General features: G+C 42.1%; 1 long non-coding RNA gene across 1 annotated transcript; it reads left to right on the top strand.

Moving 5' to 3' along the window:
- Positions 1 to 200: 200 nt before the first annotated feature.
- Positions 201 to 1,876, top strand: LOC127539151 (uncharacterized). The gene is made up of 2 exons (XR_007947853.1): positions 201 to 416; positions 1,752 to 1,876. It is a non-coding gene; the product is annotated as an uncharacterized LOC127539151 (long non-coding RNA).
- The last annotated feature ends 4,875 nt before the right edge of the window (positions 1,877 to 6,751 follow it).

Below are 6,751 nucleotides of genomic sequence, written 5' to 3' on the forward strand. Positions count from 1 at the left end.
CATCCCAATACTGTCCAATATTTCTCCAGTGGATTGAGACAAACAGAGCTTAAGTGATTTGGCCAGGATCACGCAGCTAATAAATGTCTAAGGCTGATTCCAGGTCTACCTGAGCCACCTAGCTGCCTAGGTCCTATGGAAGATAATAAAAAGCTTTTTTTTTTTTTTTCAGAAGCAGAGAGCTTCCCTCCTATTGTTCTTTCCTGAACAAGTCAAAGGCTTCCCATCACTCCAGAGCCAATGACTAAAAGATAGAAATGCACTTGGAATCAGGAAAGATTCAATCTGCATGGCTACCCAGCTAAAGAAGGAGTTAGAGAAAGAAAGTGACCTAGCCATGAAATCCCAAAGATGGAGGGAGAGAAGAGCAGATGAGTGCTTTTCCTATCCAATGATGAAATGGGATGAATTGATAGGTAAGGAGCTTCCAGTCACTGGTGGTATTCAAGCAAAGGCTGGATGACCATTGTCAGGTGTGTTTTAGCATACTCCAGGCATCAGGAACTAAGTGAGCAAAAACCTGGAGGCAGGAGAGTATGATTTGGGAGATGGAGAATCCTCCATTTTGGCTGAAGTATAGAATATCTGAAGAAGAGTGTTGAGTAGAATTCTGGTAGTGGATAGAGAGCTGGCTTTCGAATCAGGAAGATCTGACTTTAATTCCAGACTCTGATATATAATCAATAGTCGATGGTCAATAAATATTGACTAAGGGCCTGCTATGTGCCAGGCACTGTGTTAAGCCTTGCAGCTACAAAAAAGGGGGGTATCACCATTACTTGTTCTCAAGAAACTTACAATCTAATGTGACCCTCTGGGCAAGACACAAACTCTCAGGGTATTAGATTAACTCCATGACTATAAGACAAACAGAACCAAGGATATAAAATTAAGAAGGTTCCATATCATGAAAGGCCTTGAACACCAGGCCAAGGAGTCCAAATTTTACTCCTTAGGCAGTAGGTAGGCACAGAAGGATTTTGAGAGGGAAAGGGACAGGACCAGATCTGTTCAAAAGAGAATACTTCAAAGAATGGAGTGATGGACAAGGGAGACCATAGATGTACTGACATGAAATCTTCTTGGAGCACGTGACTGAGCAGATGTGGGAGGTACAGAAGAGAGGAGCAGGAGATGGTCAGGAGATTGGAGTGCAGAGGCTGGGAAGTCTCAAGGACAAGTGGGAGACGCGTCCAAGAAGAAGGAGGGCTTAACAATTTCACAAACTGTAGACAAATCAAGGAAGCTAAGCCCATGAGGGGGGAGGGGGATATGGAGGTCAGGCATTGGTGGCTATTGAGGAAGCAGAGAGGTATGAGTGGGGGAAGAATGGACAGGAAGGAAGTAGAGATAGCTGGAGGTGTCAGCTCTTACCAGTATTTTTTAACATGAAGGAAAGGAGAGGGAGATGGAGGCAACAACAGGTTGAGAGAACCTGTACAAATATGCACAAATGAAAGAGAGAGGAGATGTATATGGGGAAGGGGATGCTGTCTGGTTACTGTGACAACGTGTCCCTGCTGAGGGGCAGGGGAAACAATTCAGGATCAGCCGGAGGAGCTAGCCTTAGCAAGGAGGACTGACTTTTTGTAATAGCAAAGAACTGGAAACAAAGTAGATGCCCATAGACTTCAGGCTGGCTAAGCTATGATTCATCATTTCAAAAATCTTATTTATTTATTTAATGTTTTCCCCAGTTACATTTAAAACAGGTTTTTTTTTTTTAACATTTGTTTTTTCAAACTTTTAAGTTACAGATTCTCTCCTTTGTGAAGTATGCAAAATATTTCCATGAAAGTCATGTTGTAAAAGAAAACAGCTCTCCCACCCTAATAAAAAAACAAGACCTTCAAGAAAAATAAAATTGAGAGAGAGAGAGAGAGAGAGAGAGAGAGAAAGAGAGAGAGAGAGAGAGAAAGAAAGAAAGAGAGAGAAGAAGAAAAAGGAGGAGGAGGAGGAAGGAAGGGAGGAAGGGAGAGAGAGAATGATTCAACCTGAATTCAGACACAATCAGTTTCTTCTCTGGGTATGGAGAGGATTTTTCATCAGAAGTCTTTCAGAGTAATCGTAGATCATTGTACTGCTGAGAATAGCGAAGTCATTTATAGCTGGTCATCCCAGAACATTGCTATTACTTTTTATACAGTACATTTCACTTTGCTTGAATTCATTGAGGACTTTCCAGGGTTTTTTCCTCTCTGGAGCTTTCTGCTCATCATTCCCCATAGAACAAGAATAAGCCATGACAATCATACACCACAATTGATTCAGTCAATCCCCCAATTTCCAATTCTTTGCCTTGAGAACTGCTACAAATATTTTTGTATATACATATAAGTTGTTTTCCTCCCCTTTTAAAGTATCTTTTGGTATTCAAGCCTAATAGTGATATTGTTAGGCAAAGGATTTGCATTAATTTAGAGTCCTTTGGGCATAGATCATATGTTTTAATCATTTATCAATTGGCTCATGGCTCTTTGTGTATGTATGTGTATATATATATATATATATATTTGAAATTCTGCTCCAATTTACCAAATTGTATGTATCTTTTAACCTGACAAATGATGCCATTAATAGGCCTACACCCCAATGAGATCCAGGAAAAAGAGAAAGTACTCATCCATATAAAAATATTGAAAGTAGCTTTTTTTTGTGGTGACAATGAATTGGAAATTGAGTGTGGTACCGATAAGGCACTGAATACTGTTGTGCCCTAAGCAATGATGAAGGGGATGATTTCAGAGAAACATTGGAAGATTTGTATGAACAGATGCACGAATTGAGTGAACTGAGCAAAACAAGAAAAAAATTTATACAATAACAATAATAACATGTAAAGAGATCGGTTACTTGTTATCCTTCATTCTCAAAGAGGGCTAAAATGTCATCACTGTGTTAGAGTGGAGTTACAGTGTGTCTGATCGAACCAATAAGAGCTCGGAGTGTTCTGCCACAGCTCATACCCAAGTGGTCCCTGTGAACATTTGGGTTGGATTCTCTCTCGTTTCTTCTGGACTAATTCAATTCTATTTTGTTCATAGAGCACAGCTCCTTCTCTGATGAGGGCACACCATGCTAAATGGTCCTGTGCCAGTGTCTCCTATGTCATGCAATTAATTCTAAAGTTCTTAAGTGAGATCTTGAGAGTGTCCTTGTATTGGGTTTTTTCTGGTTGCCTTGTAAGTACTTGCCATATGTGAGTTCTCCATAAAATAATCTTTTTGGCAAGTATACATTTGGCATTCAAACAACACAGTAAAGAGAGAAACTGCTAAATGGTGTAGTGGGTAGAGTGGCAGGGATAGAGTCAGGAAGACTTATTTTCCTCAACTCAAATCTGGCAGCAGATACTTACTGGCTGTGTGACACTGGATAAGTCACTTAACCCTGTTTGCCTCAGCTTCCTTATCCTCAAAATAAACTGGAGAAGGAAATGTCAAACCTCTGTGTATCTTTGCTCAAAAAAAACCTCAATGGGCTCACAGTCTGACACAAATTGGACAAAAGCTAGTTTAAAATTTTTTTTAATGTTTTCTTTTTTTCCCCATGAGAAACAACTTTGAAAGTCTTAAGAACTTTGATCAATGTAAGGGCCAGAACAATTCCAGAGGACTCACAATGAAAAATGCTGCCCACTTCCTGTCAGAGGAGTGGAGGATTTAGGCTGCAGAATGGGGCATATTTTTTTAAACAGTCAGCATTTGTCATTGTTGTCATTTATCCTTCATTCTTGAAGAGGATCAATAACTTCCGAAAGGTGATGTCTTGACTTGCAAGTGAATTGGAATAGCATTTATATAGGACTTTAGGGTTTGCAAGGCATTTTACAAATGTTATTTCATTTGGTTATCATAAATACCGTGGAGGTAGATGCTGTTTTTGTCCCCATTTTACAGAGGAGAAAACTGTGACTGGCAGAGATTAAGTGACAGGATTTGAACCAAAGTCCAGCTCTCAGTGCTGCCCCATACTGCAACTCTCTTCCCTCTCATCCTTATCCAAATATTCTCCGTTAGACACTGCTCAGGAGTCGCAGATTTTCACACTAACAAATGATACCAACCTGCTTCTCCCATCTAACCTGTTTTCTTTTTGATCACCGAGTTACCTCCTGCCAAATCTGATACCTGGGATTGGATCAGCCTCTTTTCTCAGGAACTTTGTCATTCACTTAATTACCTAGATTCATGAAATATGGGTTGTACAGGCTGGAGTCAGGAAGACTGATCTTTCTGAGTTCAAATCTGGCCTCAGACACTTACTAGCTGTGTGACCCTGGTCAAGTCACTTACCTCTGCCTCAACTCCTTATCCATAAAGTGAGCTGGAGAAGGATATGGCAAGCTAGTATCTTTGCCAAGAAAATCCCACATAGGAATCCCCACATGAACACCACCACCACAAACTACCTGATTGAGGTCATAAGTAAGGTGAGTTTTCTGAAGGCAAAGCTTCCGTCCCCAAAGACTGGCAGCTTCTCAGGACACAAACAATCCCTTGCGGGCCTGGGCAGTAGTGGAGTTGGGGGATGCTATGGCTAAAATGACACTGGAGAATGTGCAGTTTCTAATCTGGGAGGATTAAGGAGAAGCAGGCTCAAATCCTGCATTCAAGGAGCTCTCCATGGTAGGGAATGTACCCTAGAAATCAGACCTCCCTCAACATAGACTAAGTTAAGACAGAGCATATTTGGGGTTCATTTACAGCTAGACCTAAATTGATCATACAGAAGAGACTCTCTCCCGAGGTAGGCCTTGTCTCCATTTTTCAAATGAGGAAACTGAGGCAGAGTGGTGGTATGATTTGTCAATAGTTTCATAGCTATTCAGAGGCAGGGTTTTTAATTAAACTTAATTTAGATTAAATACTTAATTGTATCAGTCTCATCTTAGCTCTCCAGGAGATATGGGGGAACATTAGAAGAAGACCCATTTCGTTTATACTAGAAAACTTTCTGAGTTTTTGGAACTGTCCAACAGTGTGGATAGCCTGCCACGTAGGGTAGTGAGCTCCCTGAGGAGGAGTTCAGATAGAGGTTAGGGAGATACCTAGGGTGAGTGGGATGGGTGGAAAGACTGAAATGGCCACCTTCACAGATCACTTATTTTTTTTTTTTTAATATTTGGCTGAAGTCATCAGCCCATGGTTTTGGGATTCCATCCAGTGGGATAGATGAAGCCCAATGTGGCTCCTTCTTTCCCATGTGCCTTCCCTTCAGTCCTCCCATTCTCCACCCCACCCCCCCCTGCCCCAACCTGCTGTGGCCTTCCTCCCACATCTCTGAATACAAAGTGATCCTGGGAAGTTCTGGGAGCTGGGGGTGGAGGGAGGGCTGTGCACTGGAATAGGAGCTGCCCGTGTCCCAGTTCCATAGACCCAAACAAAGGTCCAAAATGATTGGAGTGGGGGTAGGCAGTGAAGGGAAAAGTGTGGTCCTGGAGACCGAGAGGAAGGTGGGGGAGGGGGAGGGAAAGCTTCTTTGTCTCCAGTAAAAAAGGCCCCCAGAAGGCTCTGACCTCACCTTTGAGATTCAAATGTGGCCAAGTGAAAAGGCTGGAGGAGGGAAAGCAAAAGAAGGAGAAAGAAGGGGCACCCAGGATGGAGGAGGGCTGCCAGCTCAAGCCTCCTCCCCCTCTTCCTCAGACCCACTTCTCCCTCCCCTCAGGCAAAAATAGGGGTGATGGGTATAGCGGGATGGGTCTCAGTCCTAGTCCTGTGTGCACACACACACACACACTCATCCAGAGTTTTTCTAATTTGGGATTTAAAGACTCATAGGCTATCAGAACTGGAAGGGATAGGAGAGATTAGCCAGGCCATTTCTACATTTTACAGAGAGTAAACTAAGTCTAGAATGGGGCAGAGATTGCTGGAAGGTCATTCATAGAGGGACTTGAACCTAACACTTTGGCTTCCATATCCACTGAACAGTTAGCCTGCTCTTTCTCCTTGACTTCAGGGAGAACTCTGACCTCCTGTCCACTCCGGGTCCTTTATTATGGGCCTCTCATGATGTACTTCTCATTTAATTGGAGCACCTTCCTCAAGACAACTTCCATAGAGCGCAGTTAACCCCTAAAGGTTCAAGGGGGCTATCCTGTGGGAATCCATTCCTTTTTTTTAAATGAAAGGTTTTTTAATCAAACAAAAAGAGAAAAACAAAATCTTTCATAACAAATATTCATAGTTAAGTAAAACCAATTTCCAAAATGGCCAAGTTAAAAAAAAATCCCAATCTGAACTTAAATCCATCCGTTCCCTGTCAGGTGGGTAGCATGGGAGGACTGAAGGGAAGGCACATGAGGAAGCAACAAGCGCTTTCTGGAATGATGCTTTTTCTGTGTGTGGAGGTAATCAGCGTTAAGTAATTTACCCAAGTTCACACAGCTAATATGTGTCTGAGATTGGATTGGAACTCAGGCCCTGCTGACTTCATGTCCTTGTTCTATTCACTGTGCTATCTCACTGCCCCCAAGTCATTGCCTTGATCAGATTCTTTCCAACTTTTTTTGTTATTGTTGTATAGCTTGTTCTCCTGGTTCTGCTCCTTTCACTCTGTATCGGGTTTCTCTGAATCCAGCTTGTTCATTTCTCATGGCACAAAAATATGTTCCATTGATATGCTATAATTTGTTTGCCATTCTCCGATTCCCCAATTAATGAGCACATCACTTTTGTTTGTAATTGTTGAATATCACCTTCCCCCCCCCCCCAAAAAAAGGTTGCTATACATCTTTTTGCACACGTAT

Source organism: Antechinus flavipes, chromosome 5 (assembly GCF_016432865.1).
Source record: "Antechinus flavipes isolate AdamAnt ecotype Samford, QLD, Australia chromosome 5, AdamAnt_v2, whole genome shotgun sequence".
In the NCBI taxonomy this organism is placed as follows: Eukaryota; Metazoa; Chordata; class Mammalia; order Dasyuromorphia; family Dasyuridae; genus Antechinus; species Antechinus flavipes.